The following is a 17,995-nucleotide window of genomic DNA, read 5'->3' as shown; positions in this document are numbered from 1 at the left end:
TATATAACAAAGGAAATTTTTTTCTCTGTGGTTATACTAAAGATATGGAAAGAATGTTCCTAAGGGAGGCCCTGACACAAGGTCTTAATCAGAAATCTCAGCAACTCTCAGGAAATGTTTTAAGATAATTACCTTGTGACCTCCCTGTAAAACCCTTCTTTGTCACATATTTAACCAATCCAAATAACCCACATTCGTGTTTCCAACCAATCATTGAAAGCCTCCCCCCATCCCCCATCCCCCCGCCCCCCACCCCCACCCCCACCGCTTCTAATTGTCCCATCTCTGACTTCCCTGATCTTGTAACTTCCTGTCAGAATGTTGTACTGTTAGTTCTTGATTTTACCTTATAAATATGCCTCTGTTTTGGAGCATCTGATTTCATTTTGTGAGATCAGACATGTCCCCGGTTTGAACCGTTTTGAACCTGCAATGAACCTTTTTACTTTTATTTTAACACGAGTACATGTTCTTACTTGTTGACACCCCTAGATCTGCAGTGATGTTTCCTCTGTCATTCTTGGTATTGATAATTTGTGTTTTTTTCATCTTCTTGATCAGCCTGGATGAAGGAGTATCAATTTTATTAATCTTTTTTAAAGAACCAGTTTTTGGCTTTATTTTTCTCTGTTGCTTGTCTTTGATTTCATTAATTTCTGCTTTTTTATTCCTTCTACTTATTTTGGGTTTAATTTCCTCTCTTTTTTTCTAGCGTTTTATAGTGGAAGCACAGATCATTGGTTTACTTTTTTTCCTTTATAAATGTAAGCATATAAAGCTACAGAGTTCCCTGTAAGGGCTGCTATAACTGTATCCCACAAATTTTGATATATTGTGTTTTCATTGTTGTTCAGTTCAAAATATTTTCCATCTCTACTGAGATTTCTTCTTTGATCGGTGGTGTGGGCTTGTGTGTAGGAAATCCAAATCAAATCAATCAAAATCTACACTTCTCCCTTCTCTCTCAATTCTGACACCGCCTATCCATGCAGCACTTCCTTCTCTGGCCCTAGCCACTCAGAGCTAGGACAGGCCTCACAAGATAAAAAGGCACTGTCCTTAAGACTGCCAAATAGGCAGACACCAGCCACAAGTTTGGGAGTCCATATGTCATCCTCACTTCTGACCTGTTGGCTACAAATTTGGGGTTTTCCCACTATCCCTTCAGGATGCCAGCTGCAAGCTCAGAGGTCCCCTCTGGGTTCCCTAACTTCTGACCTGCTGGCTACAAATTCAAGGGTTTCCTTTTACTCCTTCAGGGTGCCAGCTGCAAGCTCAGGAGTCCCCTCTGGGCTCCCTCATTCTGACCTCCTGGCTACAAATTCCCTTACCTCTTCTGGATGTTGTCAGCTGCAAGTTCAGGAATCCCCCCCTCAGCTCTCTCACTTCTGACCTGCTGGCTCCCACTACCCCTTTGAGTTCGATAAGTTGCTGGAACAACTCAAAAAACTCGGGGAGAGGGCTATATTTACAATTACAGTTTTAACATTGTAAAAAGCATACAAGTGAAGAGACACATAAGATGAGGTCTGGGAGGGTTGCCAGCATGAAGCTTCCAGGTCCCAAAGGACACACTTAACCCCCTCCCCCCACAGGCATCTATGTCTTCCACCAATGAGGAGACCCAAGGGACATCTGTGTCCACAGCCTTTATTGGCTTCATAATCAAGCCGGAGGTCTCATTGCATAGGTATGATTGGTTGATTCATGATCCGCTCCCTGAGGTCAGCTGATATCAGGCTACCAGGTGGTCTTTGTGGCTTGGCCAGCCTCCAATCATTAGCACAAACCATCAGGTGTGATTTAGAAAACAAAGACACCTCAATTACTCAGGAAATTCCAAGGATTTAGAGTTATCTCAATTACTTTGGATAAAGCTCAATTCTTTACCCTACAGCTTGTACTGTGTCAATTTGGCTAACCAGTGCTGTTTCCCAGAATTACTTGCCTGCAAAGTCCCAGATTAGTATGGCCACACGAGGCATTTTCTGTGAGATTTGGAAGGTGGAAGTGCAGCAGCACCCATCTTGCTTTTATGCTTGTAAAGATGGAGCAGTCCACAAAGCACTTGTTGTCAATCTCCCAGCTCACCTGGTTGGTCTGGGCAGCACTGGGGTCCATAACAACTGCAGATCCTTCCTGGTTCTTCTTCAGCTTCACCAAATCCTGGACCAGACGTGTGTTTAGCTCCGTGATGAAGGGCACCAGCTTCTCGCACAGGAATCCCCATCTCAAAGTTAAGGCTTAGAGATGATGAGGGAATGACAAAGTGTCAGTCTGCCATCTTGAGTTCCAGCTCAACCTCACAAGTTCTAGTTTGTTCTTGCTTTGCCTGCCTCACATTCATCTTTCCTTCCTGACTTCTTGCTCGTAGTCTCAGTTCCAACACTAGCCACAGAAATGACAGCCACACATAGACTGTGTAGTCAGCTCTCACATTTGCCACACAGTAATCAAATCTCTGGCTTCTCTGGTGGAACACTGATAAAGAATTAGGCGCTGATAGTAGTTCCAGATGATCAGAACCTTAAGAATGGATCCTCTGAATTGATCCTGTGGTATCTGGAATTGGTTTTCTGATCTGATTAGGTTTAAAGTCATTAATGACCTTGTTTCCAATAGTGAAGGAGATATCAGAAGTCCATGATAAAATGCAGTAGCAAAACGGTTACTTAAGTGATCACCTATAGTCAGAATCGACTCGATGGCAATGATTATAGACACCTATGATCTAGTGCCTGTAGAGAACAAGGCTTTGTATGACCAAGTATTTGCTGCATAGAACATTTCGGTGAAAAAAGGAGTGTGATAGGGGTTGGATGATTGCTTCTAAGTGTGCGGAGGAACTTGGGGTGAGAAAAATCCTGCCGAGCCTCCTTTGCCAATAGAGAAAACTGTGAAATAAACAAAGTGCATTGGAGGCAATGTTCTGTAGCAGAAAGAGAGATGTCATAAAATGAATCTGGGATCAGAGATGGGCTCTAAGCTTATATTTTTTTCCTCTACAAATCAGAGATAAAACGTACTCAATATTGTAAATAGCTGCCATTATTGGATACCCATTTTGTGTAATAGATTATGCAGACCCCTTTACATGCATTGGGTTGGTTTTTTTTACATGCATTATCTCATTTAATATGTCCAACAATCCTATGGGAAAATTCCCTACTTTACAGGTGAATAAATGAATAAAATTGAGACCGATATGTTAAGATAATTTGCCCAATGTCACAGAGCTAGTATCTCGTAAAGCCAGAATTTGAACTCAGGATTTAAACCTAGGTCTGTTTCATTTCACAGCCTTTGGTTATGCTTCAGGATGGACAACACTACTATAATGTAAAAATGAACCAAAATAACATTTGCAAAGCACCTTGGTCTGTACCTGATGGTTAGCACTCAGTAAGTAGCTGTCACTGTTATTGTTTATTTGAAGTCTGCTAACCCAGCCCTTCTCCCCATTTCTTTTACTTCCCTCATGATGAGGGCTTGAAATTCTGCCCAACTTTCAGTACTGTTGGTCTCTTTATCTAGGTTAAAGCTTCTACGATTAACTCATATATGGAGATGAATAACTAACATCCTAATCCTTCTTCAAGAAATCTTTATGGAATCACAAAACATTTATCTCATAGGACATCAGAGTTAGAACATCGTAAGTTCCACCCTTTATTTGCAGAAGAACAGGGTCCAAGGAGATATGGTGAATCACTCAATTTCACACGGTAAGTTCATAGGCTGGAATGATAATCCTATTGAGAAGGATGAGAGAAGGCCAAAACATCACTAAAGCAAATCTTGTTCGAATTCTCTTTAAAGCAACTATGGTAATGATAACGTGCAGGGAAGCTCTAATTGTAAACTTTTCCGCAGTGCTGGAGTTGTGAAAAAAGTAATTCTTTGACTTGAGTGTGAAATCACATACTGGATAATTATGGGTAATTCCTATGAAATTCTGTTGTTCCAAGTACCTTCCTAATGGGAAATTAAGGAATTTGTTTATCAGACTTCTGTTTTGGGAGCTTAGGGGTGCCAAGTTTCCAGCGACTTGCGTTGTTGTTAGGTGCCATCAAGTCAGTTCCGACTCATAGCAACCCTATATACAACAGAACAAAACACTGCCTGGTCCTGCGCCATCCTCACAATCGTTGTTATGCTTAAGCCCATTGCTGCAGTCGCTGTGTCAGTTCATTTCATTGAGGATCTTCCTCTTTTTGGACGACCCTTTACTTTACCAAACACGATATCCTTCTTTAGGAACTGAGCACCTCCTGAAAACATGCCCAAAGTATATGAGACGTAGTCTTGCCATCCTTGCTTCTGAGGAGCATGCTGGTTCTACTTCCACCAAGAGAGATTTGTTCGTTCTTTTGGCATTCCATGGCATATTTAATATTCTTTGCAAACACCACAATTCAAAGGCGTCAATTCTTTGGTCTTCTTTATCCATTGTCCAGCTTTCACATGCATGGGAGGCAATTGAAAACACCATGGCTTGGGTCAGGTGCACCTTAGTCTTCAAGGTGACACCTTTGCTTGAGTAGTAATTAGAAATTAGCTGCTTATTGATAGAGAAAGGTCTACATTGGGTGTATCTCTTGATCTTGTTTGGCACCAAGAATGAGGACTCAAAGTGCTATCAAAGTGTTTCCTCCCTTCCTCTCCCTTTCTTCATCTTTCTCAGTAATTCAGTCCTAAAGCCATTAGGTGGGGTCAATCAGGGAAGAAGTCCATATCAGTAGCATCATGTCACAGCCTCCAGAGCCCACCAGACTGAGGAGGGCTTTATGCTTCATGCACTTTTCAATATATGCATTACTTTTTAAGAAGGAAGAGCACATGGCTACTATTTTAGATAAGGTATATACCCACTAGCCATGGAAGCCATCTCTGAGGTGATGACATTTGAGCAGAGACCTGAATGAAGAAAAAGAATAAGCCATGTGGGTGTCAGAAAAGAGCACTCTGGGCAGAAAAATGGACAAGTGCAAAGGCCTTGAGGTCTTTGGTGTGTTTGAGAAAGAATATGGAGGCTGCTGTAGTTTGAGCCTGTTAATATCTGGAAAGTTACAGAAATGAGAGGTAGCTTATAAGGACAAAGGCAAGGAAGTCAGAAGGAAAAAGGTATGTTCAGGTTGCCTGAGACATAGAGGAATGAGTACAGAACCTGTGGGTTAAGAGGGGAAAGAATGTGAGGTATAATATTTGAAGACAGCACTGTAACGTTGGGTCAATCTCAGAAGTATAGAAACCTTCACATATATGCCTTATTGGGAGTCAGAATACCTGGGTCTTGGCTTGAGGCACTGTGTAATCATGGACAGCTAACTTACCTGTCTCTCTTAGGCTGGGTTCTCTAGAGAAGAAAAATCAGTGAAGTGTATATATATATATAACTATAGAGAGAGAAATTTATCTCAAGGATATGGCTCAGGCAGTTGTGGAGGCTGGCAAGTACCAAATCCATGCGTCAGGCATCAGGATGGAGGCCTCTCCCGACTCATATGGTTGCAGGGCTTACAAACCCAAGACTGGCAAGTCAGACAGCAGGTTGTTGGCCCATGGGGCTGCAGAAGCTGATGAATCTCAGAATCGGCAAGTCAGATGATAGCTGCTGGCTCAAGTCCCAAGAACCAGGGGTCAAGCTGGATGCAGGACCCACAGTGAGTTTTGCCAGAGCATCCATGTATATTGGATGCAGGTCACACCCTCAAGAAAACTCCCCTTACATCAGATATTTGAGTAAGGCAGTGACTTGAGTAAGGGTGAGACTTGAGTACAGGTGTGACTTGAGTAAGACCATGACTTGAGCAAGGCTGTGACTTGAGTAAGGCTGTGCCTTGAGTAATGCCCTTTAGTAAGGGTGGGACTCAAGATACACTCCACACTAATCCTGCTTTATTAACATATAGAGGTTTAGGATTTATATCACATAAAATGGAGGATGACTATTCAATACCACAAAATGGAGGACAGTGACATCAGATCACAAAATGTAGGATAATTATACAATACTGGGAATCATGGCTAGCCAACTGACACATAACATTAACCATATTCCACCCCTTTTCAGCCTGGCATCTGTACATGTCTCCTTAACCATATATAATCTCTAAATAAAGACAATTACAAGATCATACTTGCTCCTGACATGATACAACTAACATGTGTACAACCAAAAATGCACTAGCCCAATTTAATTTTAATGTTATAAGGGAGGGAATAAACAAAAATAATTGCTATGTATATACATATACATATATATGCACACATATACGTATAATAAAACAAGAAATACTCTTAACAAGTCCTTGTTTCTGCAACCTATTGCATACTTCTAACAGTATTTAGAACTACTTTCTTCCACCAGCCATTCCATATTCCCTTTACCCTCTGCAAGCACCTCAGGTGGTTGTGGTTCTTTCCCTGGTGGAGTGACACAAACCTTCATTCCTGAAGGGTTTGGGCCATTAATGGTCGTGTCAGAACTGGGTTGTCGTAGTTTTCCATTGGCTTTAATCACAGGGCATGGTAGTACTAAGAGACACCCTAAGGGATCGCCTGTATTCCAGATGTACTCTTCTTATCTCTGTTATGTAATACTGATCCAATTCCCCCTTGGTAATCAGGATCAGGATCAGTCATAACAGCCAATAAGGTAACTCCCTTCTTTGCCTGTTTATCCAGAGGCATAAGGAGCCCAGAATGGCTGGGTGGCATTCTTAACTTCCAGTTCAATGGAATCAGTGATGTGTCTCCAGGTGGGAGCATTCCTCCCTTTGGAACTAGGACCTTTTGACCTGCAAAGCATAGGGCCGCAGGGATAGAAAGCAAAAATTTTGGGAGTGGGCCACTAGGGATAATAGTGAGTGATGCCACTCCCATTTCCATCCCTTGATTCCTGAACCATGAATCTTGGCTATGGGAGGAACAGCACCATATATTGGATGCTAGTTTAGAGCATATACAGCCTCCTGCAGAATGCTGCACCAGCTTTGCAAAGTATTGCCAACTAGTTGGTGTCGTAATTGTGTTTAGGAGGCCAATCCGTTTGTGTGCTAAAAAGAGGGTGGGAAATTAATAAAAATTCAGGTGCCTTCAAACTCAGTGAAATTGCTAAGGTTCCAGTGGTGTGGGACATGTCAAGATATTCCTTCTAAAGTGAAGGAGAAGTTATTGCATCTCACCCCTCCCTCAACTAAAAAGGAGGCACAACACTAGGCGGGCCTCTTTGGATTTCAGAGGCAACATATACTTCATTTGGGTATGCCACTCCCACCTCTTTATCAACTGACTCAAAAAGCTGCTAGTTTTGAGTGGGACCCAGAACAACAGAAGGCTCTGCAACGGGTTCAGGCTGCCGAGCAAGCTGCTCTGCCACTTAAGGCCATGTGATCCAGCTGATCCAATGGTGCTCGAATGTCAGTGGCAGATAGAGATGCTGTTTTGAGTCCTTGGCAAGCCCCTATTGGTGAAACACAGTGAGGACCCTTAGGATTTTGGAGCAATGCCCTTCCATCCTTTGCAGATAAATTCTCTCTTTTTGAGAAACAGCGTTTGGCTTGTTACTGGGTCTTAGTAGAGACTGAACACCGAACCATGGGCCACCAAGTCACCATGCGAACTGAGCTGCCCGTCACGAACTAAGTGTTGTCTGATCCAGAGTCATAAAGTCAGATGTGTACAGCAACATGCCCATCATTTAATGGAAGTGGTATATATGAGATTGGGCCTGAGCAAAACCTGAAGGCACAAGTTAGTTGCATGAGGAAGTGGCCCAAATGCCCATGGTCTCCAATCCTGTCACATTACCTTCCTTCTCCCAGTCTGTACCTATGGCCTCATGCGGAGTTACTTATGATCAGTTGACTGAGGAGAAAACTTGTACCTGGTTTACAGATGGTTCTGTGTGATATGCAGGCACCACTCAAAAGCGGACAGCAGCAGCACTGCAGCCCATTTCTGGGACCTCCCTGAAGGAGAGTGGTGAAGGAAATCCTCCCAATGGGCAGAGCTTTGAGCAGTGCACCTGGTTGTTCACTTTAGTTGGAAGGAGAAGTGGCCAGATACGTGATTATATACTGATTCGTAGGCTATGGCCAATGGTTCGGCTGGATGGTCAGGGACTTAGAAGGAATATGATTGGAAAATTGGAGGCAAGGAAGTATGGGGAAGAGGTATGCGGATAGTTCTTTCTGAATGGGCCAAAAAAGTGAAGACATTTGAGTCTCATGTGAATGCTCACCAAAGTGTGACCTTGGCTGAGGAGGATTTTAACTATCAAGTGGATAGGATGATGCATTCTGCGGAAACCAGTCATCCTCTTTCCCCAACAACTCCTGTCATTGCCCAATGGGCTTATGAACAAAGTGGCCATGGTGGCACGGATCAAGGTTACGCATGAGCTCAGCAACATGGACTTTACTCAAGGCTGACTTAGCTAGAGCCACTGCTGAATATCCAGTTTGCCAACAACAGAGATCAGCACTGAGTCTCTGATATTGCACCATCCGCCGAGGCAATCAGCCAGCAATGTGGTGGCAGGTTGATTACATTGGACTGCTTCCGTCATGGAAAAGGCAGCATTTTGTTCTTACTGAAATAGGCATTTACTCCAGGTATGGATTTTCCTTCCCTGCAACCACCAGCCTGCCATCTGACCTGCTGATTATGGGTTCAGCAGCCCTGCGGCTACATGAATCATGAGAAGCCTCCCGCCTGACACTTGACCCACAGACTTTGAACTTTCCAGCCTCTGGAACCAAGTGAGCCATTTCCACGCTATAAATCTCTCTCTTTCTCTCTCTATTTACATACATATGTGTGTGTATATATATATGTATGTGTCTGTGCTATAGAACCCAGCCTTACTAAAGTAATCTACAGAATCAATGTAATCCTGATACAAATCTCAACAACATTCTTTACTGAAATGGAAAAGCTCATGACCAACCTTATTTGGAAAGGAAAGAAACTGCGAACAGTCAAAGCAATATTGAAGAAAAAGAACAGAGCAGGGGGCTTCACACTCCCTGACATCAAAAATACTATACAGCCACTGTAATCAAAACAGCCTGGTACTGGTTCAATGATAGACACATAGACCAGTGAAACAGAATTGAGAACTCAGAACTAAACCCAAACATCCATGTATAATTGATCTTTGACAAAGGGTCAAAGTCTATCCAGTGGGGCAGAGGCATTCTCTTTAATACATGGTGCTGGCAAAACAGGATATCCACCTGCAGAAAACTGAAACAGGACCTATCCCTCACAACAAACACAAAAATTACTCAAAATGGATCAAATACCTAAAGGTCAAACCTAAAACCATCAAATTCCTGGAAGAAAATGTAGGGAAAAAACTATGGGACTTAATCTTCTGTAAAAATAAAATTACAACAAATGTACAAATAGAAGACAAAATAGATAAATGGGATCTCATAAAATTATAAACTGCTCATCAAAAGACATTATCAAAAGAATAAAAAGAGAATCTACAGACTGGAAAAAATTTTCAGAAAAGACATCAGATAAGAGTCTAATAAAAAACTTCAACAACTCAACAACAACAACAAAATCATAAAATGGGCAAAGGACATGAACAGAACCTTCACCAAAGAAGACATCCAAGAAGCCAACAAACACGTGAAAAGATGCTCACAATCATTAGCCATTAGAGAGATGCAAATCAAAGCTACAACAAGATACCATCTTACTCCTATTATATAGCACTGATTAAAAAAACAGAAAACAATAAATATTGGTGGGAATGTAGGAAGATTAGAACCCTTATTCATTGCTTGTGGGACTGTAAAATGGTACCACTACTATGGAAAATGGTGTGACACTTCCTCAAAAAGGTAGCAGTCCCACTCCTAGGAATATACCCTAAACCAAAAACCCAGTGCCGTTGAGTCAGAGACCTAAAACTACTGATATGACCAGAATAGCATAGATGGACCTGGAGTGCATAATGGTAAGTGAAATAAGTCAAGCATATAAGGGCAAATATTGTATGATCCCTCTTTTATAAAAATGCAAGAACAGATAAATATAGACAGACCAATATCCATTGGTAGTTACCAGGGAGCAGGGTCGAGGAGTAAGTTACACTTTAGAACTTAGAGACTTGTTTCTTTTGGTGATGGGAAATGTGGCTCTGAATGTGGAAGTAGTGAGTAGTGAGCAGAGCACAAACATAGTAAAGACAAGTATTTGAGCACAAATAGAAGGGTACGGACACAATTAAAGAGAATGCTGACAAATTGTGATAAATTTAAAAAGAAAACAAAAAAAAACTTGAGACACTATTCAAGATTGGAAATTTAATTGGTGTTGTAATTCAGCCACTCTTATGATAAGACTGAGTTTGGTTTCAGCAATATCAGCTCTGTTACTACAAGACATAAGCCTTTCTTTCAGGGCACAATTGGCCACTTTCAGGTCTTTTATGCAGCGTGTGAGCTGTGACCCTGAAGCCCTGAGCTCATCCCTTTCTTCTACCACTTTGTCTAGTGAAAATAGGACCAACCAACCAGTTTCCTCATACTTCTCGTTCTGACAAAGTTGTAGTAAAGTATCCAATTTGCAATCACCCAGAGCCTTGTTTCTCACAAATACTTGACCTAATAGTGGTGATATTTTGCTTATTTCTATTGCCACCTCATGCCATGGATTAGCAATGCCCTCTGTACTACTGGAGGCAGAGTCATCAGCACTTTAAGACTAGCCAGATTTGGGAATCAATTTAGAAAACTCATTATTACAATTTTGATTCTCTAGAACCCCATTCCTGGTATCAAATGTCTTAGGCTGGGTTCTCTAGAGAAGAAAAAACAGTGAAGTATATATATATATAAATACATGGAGAGAGATTTATCTCAAGGAAATGGCTCATGTGGTTGTGGGGGCTGGCAAGTGCTAAATCTGTGGGTCAGGCATTAGGCTGGAGGCTTCTCCTGACTCATGTGGTTGTAGGGCTGACAAATCCAAGATCAGCAAATCAGATGGCTCACAGGGCTGCGGAAGCTGATGAATCCCAGAATCAGCAGAATGAGATGGCAGGCTGCTGGCTCAAGTCCCAAGAACCGGAGGTGAGATGGTGACAAGATAGATGCAGGATCCAGAGCAAGTTTTGCCATATATATTGATGCAAGCATACCCTCAAGGAAACTCCCCTTACATCAGATACTTGAGTAATGGTGAGACTTGAACAAGTGTGTGATTTGAATAAGGTGTGACTTGAGTAATGATGTGACTTAAGTAAGGTGGTGACTTGAGTAAGGGCATAACTTGAATAAGGGCATTACTTGAGTAAAGAGTGTGACAAGTCACATCGCTTAGTAAAACTGGGACTCAAGATACACTTCACGCTAATTCTGCCTCTTTAATATATAGAGGTTTAGGATTTACTTCACATAAAATGGAGGATAATTATATAATACCACAAAATGGAGGACAATTACATCAGATCACAAAATGGAGGATAACTACACAATACTGGGAATCACGGTATAATTGTTAAGGTTGTGTATCAACTCAGCTGAGCCATGATCCTCAGTGATTTGATAGTCGTTTAATGGTGTGATCATTTCCATAATGAGATTAGATACTATGTGATCACCTCCATGATGTGATCTGCTGGGAGTAGCTAATCAGTTGAAAGGGAGCTTCCTTGGGCTAGTGGCATGCACTGAATATAAGTGGATATTCTGGTAAGGCTTGTGGGCTTTTGCACGTTCTGGATCCTGCAGTTGGCTCCTGATCATCTGATCTCCAGTTCTTGGGACCTGAGCTAGCAGCTTACCTGCGGTCTTGCCTGCTGATCTTTGGCATTCATTGATCTTCACAGCCTGTGAGCAAGAGCCCTGCTCTCTGACCTGCCGATCTTGGGTTCACCAGCCCCTGTGGCTACGTGCATTAGGAGAAGCCTGACCCATGGACTTGGGATGTTCCAGCCTCTACAGCGATGTGAACCATTTCCTTGATATAAATCTGTCTCTGTATATATATTTATATGCTTTACTGGTTTTGCTTCTCTAAAAAACACAGCCTAAGACACATGGCCTAACGAAGTTGACACATAACATTTGCCATCACAACTTCAGAGTCTTTGTTCCCCACTTGTCAAAGGAAGAGCCACATTTTCTGTCTCTTTCCTTTCTCATGGAATAGTCTCATGCAATAGACTTTACTATATGGATGAATACAGATAATTGTACAAAACACAGATATTACATTTACTGTCACTTCTAAAGTCCAGACCAAAAGTAAAAATAGGTTCTTGGGGAATAATTCTCATGATAAAGTCTGAGATTGTACTGCATACTTTCCAGTGTGCCCTCCCTCCCCATTTTGTTTGTTTTGTTGTTTTTCCTGGCTGAGGCCAAGCAGTTTCTACGATCAGACTGTAGGTGGAGCACTTATACTTTTTCCCATATTGCAGCAGTAAAACCAGGAGCCTCCACACTTCATGTCTAGACAGAGGACGTGCATCGAATCATAAAATCTCAACACTGGAAGGATTTGGAAAGGTCATCTACTTCCTCCCTTGTCTTCAAAAAAGGCTTCTCTTGAACCAGCCTGGTAGTAATGCATCCTGTCTGCTATAATTCTTTTAACTGAGCTTAAAGCTTTACTGTGCCATTCCTGGCCATTTGTTTTAGGCTCAACAGCAGCAACAAAACACACAGAACAACAAACCCCAAATAAAATCCAACATGTGCATGTACACACATCCCTTCTCTATGGGAAAAAATATAACTCCATGTTGCGGGACAGCAAAGTAATTCTCTACATTCTAATAGTTTAATAAATGTCACCTCTAAGTTCTTATAAAACATGTTGTTTGTGTTAGGTTGATTTTTCCAAGTATTTGGGTTCCTTATGTAAAGGGGAAAAAACAGGCAAATATTTTTACAAAATGACAGAACTAAAAATCAATAGGGCAAGATTTAGACAGATAAAGCTTCCTTCCCCACAGGCCCTAGGCAGATCCCATTCCCATTACTTGTGTCTCACCCAGAAGGAGGTATATAAAAAGATTTCTCTCAATTGTGTGAAACTAGGATATCCTAGAAGTTTTCCTATGCATATCTAGTCCTGTTTTTCCATTAGAAATCAGTTTTCTCTTTTGGAAAAACCCAAGCCTATGTGTTAACAAAATCACATTTATGGGTGGATAAAATATTCTTTTAAATGCTTTAAGGAAAATGTTTTCATGATCAGTTATTAGTCATAATACTGAAAACAAATTGCAGAGTATATTTGTAAAATACCCAGCAGGTCTTGAGAAAAAAAACCAGGTGTTTAAGGCATACGTTAAACATACTTTCAATTAAACTCACACCCCAGTATTCTGCAGGAGAAGAACATAACAGCTGTCTTTGGATTTTGCAGCATTTTCCTCCACAATTTTATAAGATAGCTTAGTTGTTATGAATGAGTAGGTTGGCTTAGGAGCAACAGTTGATTCAAAAGTGAAAGAACACACAAGGACCACCTCCCTGCAGGGACTTGAAAATTCTCAAATATGAAAGTTCAGATAATGTTATTATCATTTTGGTAATTAGGTCATTCAACAAATATTTTTTAGAGGGGTATATCAAGTGTTGTGCTAGGAGGTGGGATAGAGCAGTGAACAGTTAACTAGGAATATCAATAAAGATTAGTGAATATTTTGACAGGAAATGTATAGAAGTGTTGTAGGATCATAAGTCAACAGGACCTAACCTAGTCTAGGGGTGGGAAAGTTCTCACTAAAGGATGCAACATTTACCAGAGATCTAAAGGTGGCAGGGAGGTGGGTGAGCAAAAAAGGGTTGACAGTAGAAAGAATTGAATGAGAAAGTCTCACAGCTGAAAGATGATGGAACATTCAAGGAACCAAAGGAGACAGGCAGTCCAAGATGGCGGAGTAGTCAGATGCTTCATGTCATCCTTCTTACAACAAAAAAAAAAAATTTTTTTTTTTTCTTACAACAAACACCTAAAAAAACAAGCGAATCGAATATATGTGACAATTTAGGAATGCTAAGATCAATTTTTTTTTTTAAGATCAAAGACAAGCCTGAAGAATCAGACTGAATGACAAGTGGAAGGAGAGACAATTAAAAAACAGGGGAAATGGAGAATTACGGATTGCCAGTGTCCTGCTACCTGACCTGCACAGCAAGGACATATTGAGATAAAGTAAGAAGCGTTCCCAGCCAAAACCCATTCCACCTGGTACAGCCAAGCAGGAGCAACTCTGCATGTGGTCCAGAGCCAACCAGGAGTGCTTCCAGTCCTGCAAAAGTTAAGTGCATGCATCCCACCCACCATGAACACCACAGCCCCCCACACCAAAGGTCCACAGGCCTGGGGAGTGCTCCCACCCTCCTCACGCATCCTTGTCCTTGCTGGCGACTGAAGGCCAGTGTTATTCAACACCACCATGCCCCCTAAGCTGGAAGCTTGCTATCCAGTCTGGAAGCACCCTCCCCCTCAGCCACCCAGGAGCACCAGGGGTCCACAGATTTGCAGCGCATTCTACAGCCTTCAGTCACCTGTGCCAGTGCCCTGCTAGCCAAGCTGGCACAGTGTAGCCATATTGGGAAAATGTGGGCAGCATTCCCAGCTGAAGCCCATTGCACCTAATGCAGCTAAGCGGGAATGACTCTGTGTGCAAGCCAGGGGCCAGACAGGAGTGCTTCCAGCCCTGCAAAAGTTAAGTGCATATAACTTGACCAAGGCAAAGTCACAGAAGTTTCACAGACACAGTCAAACTCCCTGAGGGACCGAATTACTGGGCTGAGGGCTGAGACGATGGTCTCAGGGGATATCTAGCTCAATTGGCATGATTGGATCTTATGCACTGCTGGTGGGGATGCAAAGTGCTGCAACCATTTTGGAAAATGATATGGTGCCTCCTTAAAAAGCTGGAAACAAATATCATACTGTCATGGATTGAATTGTGTCCCCCCAAAAATATGTGTCAACTTGGTTAGGCCATGATTCCCAATATTGCATGGTTGTCTTCCATTTTGTGATTGTAATTTTATATGACAAGATTAGGGTGGGATTGTAACACCATCCTTACTCAGGTCACCTCCCTGATCCAAGATAAAGGGAGTTTCCCTGAGGTGTGGCCTGTACCACCTTTTATATCTCAAGAGATAAAAAGAAAAGGAAGCAAGCAGGGAGTTGGGGACCTCATACCACCAAGAATGTAGCACCGGGAGCAGAGCACGTCCTTTGGACCCGGGGTCCCTGTGCTTGAGAAGCTTCTCGACCATGGGAAGATTGAGGACAAGGACCTTCCTCCAGAGCCGACAAAGAGAGAAAGCCTTCCCCTGGAGCTGATGCCCTGAATTTGGACTTTTAGCCTACTTTACTGTCAGGAAATAAATTTCTCTTTGTTAAAGCCACCTACTTGCGGTATTTCTGTTATAGCAGCACTAGGTAACTAAGACACATACAATCCAGCAATCCCACTCCTAGGAACATATCCTAGAGAAATAAGACCCATCACATGAATAGCCATATGCACACCCACATTCACTGCGGCATTATTCACAATAGCAAAAAGATGGAAACAACCTAGGTGCCCATCAACAGATGAAGAGATAAACAAACTATGATATATACACACAATGGAATACCATGCAACAATAAAGAACAGGGATGAATCTGCAAAACATCTCACAACATGGATATATCTGGAGGGCATTATGCTGAGTGAAATAAGTCAGTCACAAAAGGACAAATACTGTATGAGACCATTATTATAAAAACTCATGGAAAGGCTTACACACAAAAAGAATCTTTGATGGTTACAAGGGGGAAGCGGGAGGAAGGAAAACACTAACAGACAACAGATAAGTGGTAAAACTTTGGTGAAGGGTAAGACAGTACACAATACTGGGGAAATCAGTACAGCTTGACCAAGGCAAGGTCATGGAAGCTTCATAGACACATCCAAGCTCCCTGAGGGACCAAATTACTGGGCTGAGGGCTGAAGACCATGGTCTCAGAAGACATCTAGCTCAACTGGCATAGCAGTTTATGAAGAAAATGTTCTACATCCTACTTTGGTGAGCAATGTCTGGGGTCTTCAAAGCTTGGGAGCAGCCACCTAAGATACTCCACTGATTCCAACCTGTCTGAAGCAAGGGAGAATGGAGAAAACCAAAGACCCAAGGGAAAAATTAGCCCAAAGGACTAATGGGCCACAACTACCACAGCCTCCACCAGATTGAGTCCAGTACAACTAGATGGTACCCAGCTACCACTACAGACTGCTCTGACAGGGATCACAATAAAGGGTCCCAGACATAGCTGGAGAAAAAATGTAGAACAAAATTCAAACTCACGAGAGGTGAAGCCAACATGGTGCTATAGACAGAAGCACCATGCTGTCCCTCCACAGCAAAGACTGGAAAAACTAAGTAAAACAGAAACAAACGTCAGTCCTGGAACCCTAAGCATCAAGTGAAGCGATACAGAACTCAGCCAAGCACTGAATGGAATAAGAAACTGACAGAGAACACAGAATGAGGAGATATGTGCTGAGGTCCCCTATTAGCTAATGCAGCACCAATTTGCCATCTTTGACTCCTGTCAGAGATCGTTGGATAGGGACTACATGAAAGCGGCTTCACAGAGCGCCCAGGAGAAAGAGCACCTAGTAACCAGTGATATATGCTTTCTCACCCTCCACCCTTATTCCACCCCACTGGGCCTCTGCTGCTTTCTGCCAGCTGCAGTCTCTTGGCCAGGAGACGCCAGATCTGGCCCTGTGCTGTTTGGATTCGCCCCATCCACACTGGCCATCTCCATCAGTGCCATTTTTTGTTGTTGTTGGTGGTGTTGCTGTTTTTTGCTTCATATGATTTCCTTCCTGCCTCTCACCACCTCCCACTCCTTTCTCTTGAACACCTGGCTCTGTGTGCCACCTTTGATTCTTCTTCAAAGGTGTGAAGCACTGCTCGGCTGGGGAACTGCTTTCCCAGTCAGTGACGCCATGCTGGAGGGATCCTTGGGACATTTTTTTTTCTTTTCTTTGATTGTTTTCTTTTTCTTTTTGCAGCTTGGGAAACCCTTCTAGCTGGGCTTTACTGGCTGACTTAGGAGGCGGAGCCAAGATGGTGGAATAGACAGACGCTTCTGGCAAGCCCTCTTTATAACAAAGACCCCCAAAATAAAGTGAAACAAGTATATTTATGACAAGCTAGGAGCCCTGAACATCAAAGGCAAGCTTAGAAAATGAACTGAGGGCTAGGTGGAGGAAGAGGCAGTTCAGAAGCAGAGAGGAGTTACCAGACCTGAATCATGGGGAGCCCTCAGGCACCATTCCCAGGACTGGCGGTGGTGGGCTAGTACTAGCGTTCGGCTGCAGTTTCCTCTGGGAGAAGCAGCCAGCCACAGGGCCTACTCACTCCTCCGGAACCAGAGAAGAATGGTGCCTCAGCAAAAGCTAAGTACTTGCATATACTTACTGCGCCCCTCCCCCAGCTCCCAAGCCGGCTACAGTAGCTGACTTCCCTGAGCCTGAGATAGACCCTGCTGAGTGCCTAGAGCCATCCTCCCGGCCTTGGAGAAGGAATAAATTTGCAACTTGGGGGAAAAGATAATTTGCCAGCTCCTCTAACTGGGGGAGCTCAGGACAGAAGCAGCTTCTGTCCAGGCATAAATAGTCCATGGACTGAGTATGTTTCCCCTCTGCATGGACCTGTGTGGACCTATTTCAGGAGAATAAGCCCTTGTTGGCAGACTACAACCCTTTCAGCTGTGAGGTGGAGAGGTGGGTGTTTGATGTTTGACATTGCTTTGCCTATTAAAAAGGGTCCTCACCTACCCATGTCAGGGCCCTAAGGACTGGCAGCTCTACTCAGGTCACCCAGCCACCCATGAAAGGGATCCAAGGATAACTGGTACCTTCCAGGCCTTACAGCCAAAAACACTGGGTGCCCATAATCTGTCTGCAGAGCCTACCCACCTATACAATCTAGGG

This window comes from Loxodonta africana, chromosome 15 (genome assembly GCF_030014295.1).
Source record: "Loxodonta africana isolate mLoxAfr1 chromosome 15, mLoxAfr1.hap2, whole genome shotgun sequence".
In the NCBI taxonomy this organism is placed as follows: domain Eukaryota; kingdom Metazoa; phylum Chordata; class Mammalia; order Proboscidea; family Elephantidae; genus Loxodonta; species Loxodonta africana.
Note: the sequence above shows the minus strand (reverse complement) of the source record.